The sequence below is a fragment of the Malaclemys terrapin genome, chromosome 3, assembly GCF_027887155.1.
Source record: "Malaclemys terrapin pileata isolate rMalTer1 chromosome 3, rMalTer1.hap1, whole genome shotgun sequence".
Lineage (NCBI taxonomy): Eukaryota > Metazoa > Chordata > Testudines > Emydidae > Malaclemys > Malaclemys terrapin.
In genome coordinates, this window is record NC_071507.1 from 64,637,308 (window position 1) to 64,648,629 (window position 11,322).

Genomic DNA, 11,322 nt, shown 5'->3' on the forward strand with positions numbered 1-11,322 from the left:
GTTTTTTGGCAACCTGGAAAGTACTACAGCAGTTTAAGAGAATAAGGCTTCAAAATAAAAGACAATATCGATTACATGTCTTTGTAATCTTGGTGGTCTTGAATGATGGGCATTAGTTACAGAAGAAGAGGACCATTCCTAAAAATATGGGAGAAGTGTGGCAAGACTAAGGGGAATACAGAAAGCAATATTGGCTATGTTAAAAGATTTTTTTCTGGTGATATGAAGAGGATGAGTGAATAGAAAATCCATAGCTGATAGAGAGGAAGGTGTCATGTAAGGAGACAGGACAAATTAATAAAATAGTTCAACAACAGTCTTTTAAATATCTGAGCAAGAGAAGTTCACACATCTGTACCTTGAAGTTTCTGGGGCAGATTCTGTGTTGTGTCTTCTGAGAGAGAGAGAAAGAGCACAGAAGTCACAGTGTTGGGGAAGAGGCAGTAAAATGGCTTTATACCATCCATATACTGACTGACTGCCCCCAAGGGCTGCTCTAAATTAAGGCAGTTTCGCTAGGGTGCCTATGGGTTTCTCTTCAGCCCAGAATCCTCTGTAGCATTCAGTATTACAGGCACGGCACTTCCCACTCTTATTCTCCCCTTCTCACTTACTGCTATGCCACGATCTATTACAAGTCGATGAAGTTCACAAAACTCATCAGGAGATAAGAGACCGTGAGTTTCACAATCAGAACTAAAATGCAAAATTAATTTCTGGGATTTAACATTCCTGAAATAAGTATCTCACTCACATAGAATCCTATAAAGCTATCAAGAAATCTGCTGGGTGGGTGGGAGAGGGAAGAGAAAAAAGGTACATTATGATTGTGGTTTGTGAGGTGCTCAGATACAGTGGTGATTGGGGTCATATAAGACCTGAGAGAGAGAGAGAGAGAGAGAGAAGGGTTCCATGTATCATACAGGACCCTAGAGAGAAAGAGATTACAAACAGGAAATATTCAGAATAGTAGGATAATGGTAACAGTTCTATAACTTTATTCATACTGTTCTATCTTATATCGTGGTACTATGTTTCATGGTGGAAGGACACATTAATAACATGCCACATCTACAATATGTATTTCAGAGGGCTTTTAAAGGAATTTAAAATTAAGGAGTCATATTATTTTTTAATAAGCCATACTAAAGTAAATTTTAGTAAGCAGTGTGGGTGAAGGGATCAGGCAAAATTGTGGCTTATTACTTTACTGAATCAAATAAAACTTTATTTATGTCGGTCTGTAAAATATGTTAAAAACTATTAATTTTCTTCTCTGTAGAATCTTTTTATTAACAGGTATAGAATGAGTGGGGGAAATAAACAAAACAAGTTAACAGAAAGTCTGAAGTGACCCAAGATAATGACCAAGGAGTTTGTGCAAAAGATTGAAGGGTTATTTAATTAATTGTTTTAGAGAAACAAACAAGCAGCTCTATAGAGCTAATTGTTTTATTAGTTAGGAAGGCAATATAAAGCATACTCAGTCAGAACATCCTAACGGAAAAAATACCATCTATATCAGCAGCTGATGATAGAGTAGAACTTCATACTTGAGAGGAAATGAATGAAACAATTTCATTTTATTTTACCTGACTTAAGTGTTGTTTTCCCTCCTTGGATTAGCAAAACTAACCACACTAAAAACTGTTTCTGGTAAAAGAGGAAAACAACCATGTACCACTACAAGGGCTGGAACCTGAGGGATCCGATTTCTAAATCACTTTATCTATCTAGGTATTTACCAAGCTGATCACTGTAAGCCATTTTGCACTGGCTTCAAGAGGGGTAATTTCAGCAGAATCTGAACGGAAAGGGAAGCGTCTTTTTATTTTCATAGAGGCTGAATATAAAGATAAGCATCCTGGGAAGAAGTAGCTGTGGATAATTACAAAATAGACGATTCCTTTGTAGAATTATCAATTGCTAGGCATGCATTTTCTTTTCCTTGTCTTTTCTCAGTAAAGTCAGTACAAATGGATGGATGGAGATATCTGTACTCTTGCTAGTCCTCTTAGGGTATGTCTATGCTGCAATTAAAAACCTGTGGCTGGCCCATGCCAGCTGACTCAGGCTCACAGGGCTTGGGCTGTGGGTCTCTAATTGCAGAGTGGACTTCTGGGCTCAGCCTAGAGCCCGGGCTCTGGGACCCTCCCACCTTTCCAGGGTCCTGGAGCCCGGGCTCTGGAACCCTCCCTCTTTTCAGGATCCTAGAGTCCAGGCTGAGCTGGGAAGTCTATACTGCAATTAAACAGCTGCTTAGTTCAAGTCCTCCAAGCCTGAGGCAACTGGCATGAGCCAGCTGCAGATGTCTAAATGTAGTGTAGACATACCCTTAGATAACTGTGGTAATAGTTAAAGAATCTGTGAAATTGGAAAAGCAGTTTTGATCATTCTGTTCCTTTTAAATTTTCCATATATTCCACTTTAATTATCCATCACATACCTTTCAAAGATCCTGGAGAATTTTGACATGGATTCAAGCCTAGCAGCATCATATTGCATAGCGATATTACCATATGTGTATTATGTTTTTTTTTTTTTTCAGTAAGGCACATTAATCTTAAAAATTAATAAAATTAACTTTTAAGCAAGATTAAGTATAACCATTCAATTTAGAGAAAGCAATGCCATCTTGTCCAGTTTAGACTACAAAGAACTTTATTATTTATAGTTTACTTTGGGAGGCAGTGTTTCCTAGAGTTAGAGCACAGGACTGGGGCTCAGGGCACATGAGTTGTCTATTCCCAGCTCTGCCAATGGCTTGCTGGGTCACCTTGGGCAAGATACTTTACCTCCCTGGGCTTCAGTTTCCTCATCTATAAAATGGGGATAGTCCTGACCTTTGTAAACAGCTTTGAAATATATGGATGAAAAGTGCTATGTAAGAGCTAGGCATCATCATTATTATTATTCAGTTTGCAATTAATTGGATTACTTGTGAACCAGTATCAGATTGTCACATGGTTAAAATCTGTATCAAACTTCACATTTTCTGTAGAACAGTACAAAATCACTCCAGTACCCTCAGACTAGATTTCTCTCTGTCATTTCTTAGAAGACTACATAAGCTGTGATCTGCAAGAGCATTTACACCAATTACAAAGCCATTGAGAAATCAGAGCACAAGAAGCTGTTTAAGGTAGAATGGAATTTATTTAAATATTTTAAAGTAAATAGTATAGTTAATATTTGGAACAAATTGCTAGTATGTAGATTTTAAATATGTACAAAATGCTCTATTTAATAATAGTTAATCCTAACTGGTTTGCATGTTCCAGGAGTTTTATAAACATTAGCTAGTTAATAAATTTCTAACTTGTTGAACATGGGGTAGATTCTCTGTCTGGCTGTGCTCTCTTTCCACCACTCAGGCAGTGCAAAAAGGGAGAAGACTTTCTGCAACACCCATCTGGAGATCCTCAGTAGATACAAAATTGGTATAATCTGGATTGGGCTGCAGTCAGGGGTGGGAGGAATATGCCCAGAGCACACAGTATGCCAGAAGTGAAACCCTGCAAGTTTTGCCTTTAACTTCAGGGGGGCCAGGATTTCATCCCAAGTATCTTCAGCTGATGGACAGTCCTTTGGGACTGGACAGAGAACCAGGGAGCCACTCCTAGTACTCTCACAGTTCCCCTTCTCTCTGCCCTGTCAAACAGAAATTGGTTGAAGTAAAGAATCTGGTCTGGTATATTTTTAATGTGCATGTTCTTGATTCATTCTGGAGTCACACTAGTTACTTAACTATAAACAGGATTATTGAAAAGACAAAACACAAAAGGGGAAGACACCAATTTCCCTTAAAGCCTTGCTGAAAAATCTTTTATGAGGAATAAGAGGGTAGCTTGGACATTTAGGTTGTATATATGACATGTCACAGGTCTTCTGTTTTCTTTGATGCCAGATGTATATTTATATTGCCAGACTGCTGTAGGATTTCAGTAATTGGCTAATGTTTGGATAAGTGGATAAGGACTTGCTCAGGCTACATCATTTATTTATATGTGAAATAAAATGATGTTTCTATCATATATTATTGCTATATTTAATCACATCTACATACATGACCAAATCACAGCATAGCCAAATTTAGGAAAAAAGGCATAATATGGAATATGTAGGACACCACTGTGTTTTACATTTGATGTACCTGCATAAAATATGCCAAAATTGCTTCTCAAAGAAACTGTAGTTTGAAAGGTACAATATATTAATCATCCTTCAGTGTTCATTTTTCTTTAGTTTCAGTCCTGTAAATATCAGGAAACTTTATAAGCAGCTGGAGTTAGGATTTTATTCTAGAAGAGTCCTGGGCATTTATTGTTCCAAATGTTCCGCTATGTCTATGTCCATTCAGAAACTCAGGGGCGGGGGGTGTGGAACCCATCTTTATGGTATTCCTGTACATTTTACAGAAATTAAAGAAGACTATTTTTGTGAACAGTTGGCACCAATCACACCCACCCCTAGGTAACCTTCATTGCCAAACAATGTTCCAAAAGAGGAAATTTATTACAGCACCTATTTAGGTATTCTAACATCATTCCGTCAAGGCCATAAAGTGATTTACATGGACCAATGTATTACTTCTGCTTTTAGACAAAATGAGTTTATCATGATTAATGATTTTACCATGACTATAAGAGGAACTTAAAATGACGTAGCCATTTACAATAAAATATGATCTATATTTTTATATTCTTTCTCCTTATGCTCTTCATTTCATTTATTGAAGACATAAATGACTTAACACTGAAACAAGGTTAATATACTGTCACCATAGTTGTACGATGACTGAGTAACCAGTACTACAGGAGAAAGAGAGAAAAATTGTAGCTTAAATGTCAAAGTTCTGTAAAATCAGGCATAGGCAGAATGGAGCTTATTATATGAGATAAGTATGACGAAGCTGTTTAAAAACATTTGGGATTCACTGATGTATTAGAAAGAGAACAAAAAGGAAATAATCCCTTCTGATATATACTTAATATTACACCTGTTACTTTTTGAGTCTTCCAAGTGACTGAACGCTTGGTCTATCTTCATGCTCAGATGCCATCTATCTGGCTTTAGAGGTAGAGATGATCAGAAGGAACTATGAAGGGGTCACAAAGGGCAACTATACTTAGGACAGTACTAGTAATAAAAAAAAAAAATCTTCAGACTCAAGAGAATTGGTTTTATTCTATTTTATATGATATTTTCAAATTTACTGCAACAGTAGCAGAGCAAGCTGTTTGTTTCATAAAGGATTTTAGCATCTAATAAGAAACCAGTAAAAGACCTTACAGGCTGAAGATTAAAGTTCCCGAATAAGGACTAATCATTTTGGTTTGGACTAAATCTGGTGGGTATAAGAATGTTTGAAAGAAAAACTATTCCAGTATATTTTGGTCTAATGGAAGAGGTGTTATGGAATGGACTCTGCACTTTATTGCTATGTAGATTTCTTAACTAATAGAACATGTTTTAGCATGTTTAGAGTCAGACATTGCCTGATTTAGGCAGTTTGACAATGAGGTGATGAGTTTAGCACAATAAGAATTCAAGAACTCATTTTATTTCATGGTTACACAATAATTGATTTGTGGTTACTTTTGTGTTGCATTTTAATATAACTCAAAATGTATAAAATCAATATCAAAATGGCTCTTCGTAGTTAAGTGCTTACACAGAGTCTAGAGATGAAAGCTTGGCTCTGTTGATGTCAACAGCAAAACTTCCATTGACTGCAGTGGGGCCAAGTTTCACCTTGGATGCATTCGGGCAGGCTATCATAACACTGCCTGCTTTTTTTGTTTTTGCTTACCTGTTCGAGCTACTTCCTTTAGACATGAGTTCTGCTTCAATGTGAGCATTTGCAATTACCAGTAGTATACCAAGGTCTAGGTGCAGTGCTTACTTCTTGATACTACAATTACCAAGAACCATTTTGAGAGTAGTTAGTAGGAGGTGAACATTCATGTCCACATAGTCCATTTTTTTGAAGGCTGCCTGGATACGTATGGCATCACAGAAACTTGGTGGGATAATTCACATAACTGGAAGATTGGTATAGAAGGGTACAGCTTCTTCAGGAAGGACAGGCAGAGAAAAAAGCAGGGATGTATTGCCTTGTATATCAAAGATGATAGTAGGACCTGTTGAAAGTCTCTGGGTAAGGATAAAATGTGAGGGTGTGGTGGGGGGGAGAAAAGAAAAAAAGGATGATGTCATTATAGGAGTTTACTGTAGACCTCCTGATCAGGAAGAAAAGGTGGATGAGGCTTTTTTTAAACAACTAATAAAATCATCCAAAACACAAGACTTGGTGGTAAGGGGGGACTTCATCTACCCAGACATCTGTTGGGGAAAATAATACAGCAGGACAAAGATTATCCAACAAATTCTTGGAATGCGTTGTAGATTATTTTTTATTACAAAAGGGAGAGAAAGCGGTTAGGGGAGATTGTGTTCTTGATTAGGTTCTGACAAACAGAGGAACTAGATGAGACTCTGAAGGTGGAAGGCCGGTTGGGTGAAAGTGATCATGAAATGAAAGAATTCATGATTGTAAGGCAGTGGTTTTCAAACTTTTTTTCTGGGGACCCAGTTGAAGAAAATTGCTGACCCAACGGAGCTGGGGATGACAGGTGTGGGAGGGCTGGAGCAGAGGATTGGAGTGCAAGAGTGAGGGCTGCAGGGGTGGGGCTGAGAATGAGGGGTTCAGGGTGCGAGAGGGGGTCAGGGCTCTGGGCTGGAGAGAGGGATGAGGGGTTTGGTGTGCAGCAGGGGCTCTGGGTTGGAGGGGGCTCAGGGCTGCGGGCGCAGGCTCTGGGGTGGGGCCAGGGATGGGTGGTTTGGGGTGCAGAAAGGGGTTCAGGGTTTGGGGGGCTCAGGGCTGCGGCAGAGGTGTGGGGTGGGGAACGGGGTCAGGGCTCTGGCCTGGGGCCAAGGATGAGGGATTTGAGGTGCAGGAGGGGTTCTGGGTTTGGGAGGCTGGGGGTTGGGGTACAGGAGGAGGTCAGGGCTCGGGGCTGGGGGTGCAGGCTCTGGGGTGGGGCTAGGGATGAGGGGTTTGAGGTGCAGGAAGGGGTTCCAGGTTTAGGTGGGCTCAGGGCTGGAGATTGGGGTTAGGGTGTGGGCTTACCTCCGGCGGTTCCCAGTCAGCAGCTCAGCTGGGGTGCAGAGGCAGGCTTCCCGCCTTTCCTGGCACCGTGGGCCGTGCTGTGCCCCGGAAGCAGCCAGCAGCAGGTCTGACTCCTAGGCGGTGGCATGCAAGCGACTTTGCATGATTTTCACCCACAAGCACTGCCCTCCCCACCCCGTGACCCCAGTGCTCAATGCAAGGGCAGTGTGTGGAGCCCTGTAGCTGCCCCACCTAGGAGCTGGACCTGCTGCTGGCCGCTTCCGGGGCACAGCACAGTGTCAGAGCAGGTAGGACTAGCCTGCCTTAGCTGGGCAGCACCGCCAACAGGACTTTTAATGTCCCAGTCAGTGGGGCTGACCAGAGAGACCCAGTACTGGGTCGCGACCCAAACTTTGAAAAACGCTATTCTAAGGAAGGGTAGGAGGGAAAGCAGCAGAATAAAGACAGTGACTTCAAGAAGGCAGATTTTAGAAAACTCAGAACTGGTGAGTAAGATCCATCGGAAGCAAGTCTAGGGGAAAAGAGTTCAGGAGAACTGGCAGTTTTTTAAAGGGACATTATTACAAATACAAGAACAAACTATCCCAATGCATAGGAAAGATGGAAAGTATGGTAAGAGGCCACCCTGGCTTAACCAAACTTCAATGACCTGTAACTCAAAAAAGAGACATACAAGAAGAGGAAACTGGGTCATATTACAATGAATATTAAAAAACAACAACCACCACCCAGGCATGCAGGGAGAAAATTAGAAAGGCCAAGTCACAAAGTGAGGTTAAACTAGCTAACGGTATAAAGGGTAACAAGAAAGCATTTTACAAATACATAAGACGCGAAAGAAAGACCAGGTACAGTGTAGGCCCATTACTAAATAAGGAGGGAAAGACAATAACAGAAAACATAGCAATGGCCAAAGTGATAAATGCCTTTTATGTTTCTGTTCTCACCAAAAAAGTTAGCAGTACTTGGATGACAAACATAGTGAACATCAGTGTAGATGGAATAGGGTCTGAGACTAAATAGGAAAAGAACAAGTAAAAAATTAGTTAGGAAAGTTCAGCAGGGCCTGATGAAATACATCCTAGAATACTTAAGGATCTGGCTGAAGAGATCTCTGAGCCATTAGTGATTGTCTTTGAGAACTTATGGAGGACAGGAAAGATCCCGAGGACTAGGAAAGGGCAAATATAGTACTTATCTATAAAAAGGGGAATAAGGACAACCCAGGGAATTATAGACCAGTCAGCTTAACTTCAGTACCCAGATAATGGAGCAAATATCAATCAATCAATCTTTAAACACCTAGAGAAAAAAAAAAGATAAGTAACCGTTAACATGGATTTATCAAGAACAAATCTTGGCAAACCAACCTAACAGCCTTCTTTGACAGGATAACAAGCTTTGTGGATGGGGGTGGGGAAGTAGTGGATATCGTATATCTCAACTTTAATAAGGCTTTTGATACTGTCTCACATGACCTCATAAACAAACTAGAAAAATATAGTCTAGACCAGGGGTTCTCAACCTTTTTCTTTCTTAGGCCTGCCTAACATGCTATAAAAACTCCATGGCCCACCTGTGCCACAATAACTGGTTTTCTGGATATAAAAGCCAGGGCCAGTGTTAGCAGGTAGCAACAGAGCAGTTGCCGGGGCCCCCACGAAGCTACATTGCTCAGACTTTGGTTTCAGCCCTGGGTGGCGGGACTCGGCCCTGGGCTTCAGCCCCATGTGTTGGGGATTCAACTTTCTACCCTGGGCCCCAGCAAGTCTAACGCTGGCACTGCTTGGCAGACCCCCTGAAACCTGCTCGCAGCCCCCCAGAGGGCCCCGAACCTCTAGTTAAGAACCACTAGTCTAGATGAACCGTCCAAAAGATGGGTGCACAACTGGCTGGAAAACCATACTCAGACAGTATTTATCAATGATTCAGAATCGAGCTGGAAGGGCATATTGAGTGGGGTTCCACATGGATCGGTCTTTGAGCTGGTACTATTCAATATCTTCATAAATGATTTGGATAATGACAGAGTACACTTATAAAGTTTGCGGATGATACCAAGCTGGGAGGAGTTGCAAGCACTTTGGAGGACAGGATTAGAATTTGAAATGGTCTGAATTAAATAGGAAGAAAATCAGTAATGACAAATACGAAGTACTCCACTTAGGAAGGAATAATCAATTGCACACATACAAAACAGGAAATGCCTGCCTAGGAGGGAGTAGTACAGAAGAGGATAGAGGGTCACAAACTAAATATGAGTCAACAATGTAATACTGTTGCACAAAAAAAAAAATCATCAGTCTGGGATGTATTAGCAGGACTGTTGTAAGCAAGATATGAGAAGTAATTCTTCCACTTTACTCAGCACTGGTAAGGCCTCAGCTGGAGCATTGTTTCCAGTTCTGGGCACCACACTTCAGGAAAGATGTGGACAAATTGGATAAAAGCCAGAGAAGAGCAAAAAAAAAAAAAAAAGATAAAAGGCCTAGGAAAACATGACCTAGTAAGAAAGATTTAAAAAAAATGGATTTGTATAATCTGGAGAAGACAGATGGAGGTCATAACAGTCTTCAGTTAAGTAAAAGGTTGTTATAAAGAGGAGTGTGATAAATTGTTCTCCTTATCCACTGAGGACAGGACAATAAGTAATGGGCTTAAACTGCAACAAGGGCAATTTTGGTTAGACTTTAGGAAAAACTTCCTAACAGGAAGGGTAGTTAAGCACTTGAACAAATTATCTAGGGGTGTGGAAGCGCTGTCACTGGAGGTTTTTAAGAACAGTTAGACAAACACCTGTCAGGGATGGTCTAGATCAGGGGTCTCAAAGTCCCGGCCCATGGGCCATCTACGGCCTGAGAAACTCCCCACTGCGGAGAGATGCAGGCAGACAGGCTGCCGACAATGTCTGCGGCAGGCGCTGATCCCCGCAGCTCCCATTGGCTGGGGGAGAGGGACAGAGATACCATCACTAGTCGCTAGGCAGAGTCAGCCATGGAGGCAGCACTGTACCTCAGGAATATACCAACTTGCATTGCTCGTCTTGATTTTTATTAATGAAATTTATTAATTGGTTCACCACTTCATCAATGGAAAGTGGATATACAGCAGCCTTTGCAAACCTGAGAAGGCCTAAGACTATTTGGGAATCCACCCTTTGCCTCAGTGTGAGAGAGCAGGGCTCTTGGAGCTGGCTAAACTGCTGGCCATGGATGAGTATCAAGATCTGTCCTACTGACTGCTTCTCCAAATTGCTTTCGGAAGGACTTATGAAAATAACTCCACAAGGTGGAAACGCTGACTAATCAGTTTCTGCCAGAGCATTACCAGTTGTTAAATTTAAAAGCCCTTTTAGAACCGGTTGTCCCACACGGTGGGAACCGGCTCCAGCTCACCACTGGTTTGTGGTATAGAGAGGCATTTTGAAAGGAGGGTGTGGAGTGATGGTTGGTCCATTGAGCCAGGGGTGATTTGAAGGTGGCAGGGGTCCTCTGTGACCCCCCACTACTGATTCTCAGCATCAGCTGCTGCTGCTTAGTGAAACTCCCATTGACTTCAGTGAGAGTTTGCCTGAGAAAGAGCTGATTAAGGATTTGCTCCTATGCACAAAAATGTATGTCTCATTCATTGCCACAACCTTGATAGATGAATCTGTCCATTTATCTTCATAAATACCTATTTAAGTATAGTTTGGCCACTACCCTCAAGACTTTATCAACTTCCACTACGTATGACTTTCACTACAATTATTTTAGGTCCTGAGGGATGGGAATTCAAATTTAATATAATTTATAACAAAAGCATAATATACAAATCAAAGAACTTTGTCTCTTTCAATTTATGTACAGTCTAGAAATCCAAATCCCCACAAAAAAAAAACAAAAAAACAGAGGGCTTCGGAAAGAAATAGGGAACAAAGTTCCAGGAAAATTAAATCCCTAATAATGTAATTGATTTCATTTTTCTTTTTACTTCTCAAAGTTAGCAGCAACCTTCTAGGCATGTCTGTTACTGGGAGCATTGACATTAATATAGAAGGAAATCCAGGATTTAGTAATGAGAAACGCTGCTTTGAAATTCCACAACTGCACAAGTTCCCTCCCAACAGAAAATCACAGGAGCAGAGTAAAAGTGGATGGGCTGGATCCAAGGTCCTGCACCCATACGCGGCTGTACAAAGCGCGGGAGGG

The 11,322-nt window shown here is 41.1% G+C and overlaps 1 long non-coding RNA gene across 2 annotated transcripts in view; it reads left to right on the forward strand.

Moving 5' to 3' along the window:
- Window positions 1–11,322, forward strand: part of LOC128833546 (uncharacterized) — a 49,610-nt gene that overhangs the window by 31,832 nt on the left and 6,456 nt on the right. Inside the window, exon 3 of one of the 2 annotated variants that reach the window (XR_008444269.1) lies at window positions 3,059–3,142. The exons of the other annotated variant lie outside the window; for it this stretch is intronic. This is a non-coding gene — a long non-coding RNA (uncharacterized LOC128833546). The remainder of the gene's footprint in view (window positions 1–3,058; window positions 3,143–11,322) is intronic. 2 annotated transcript variants of the gene reach the window in all.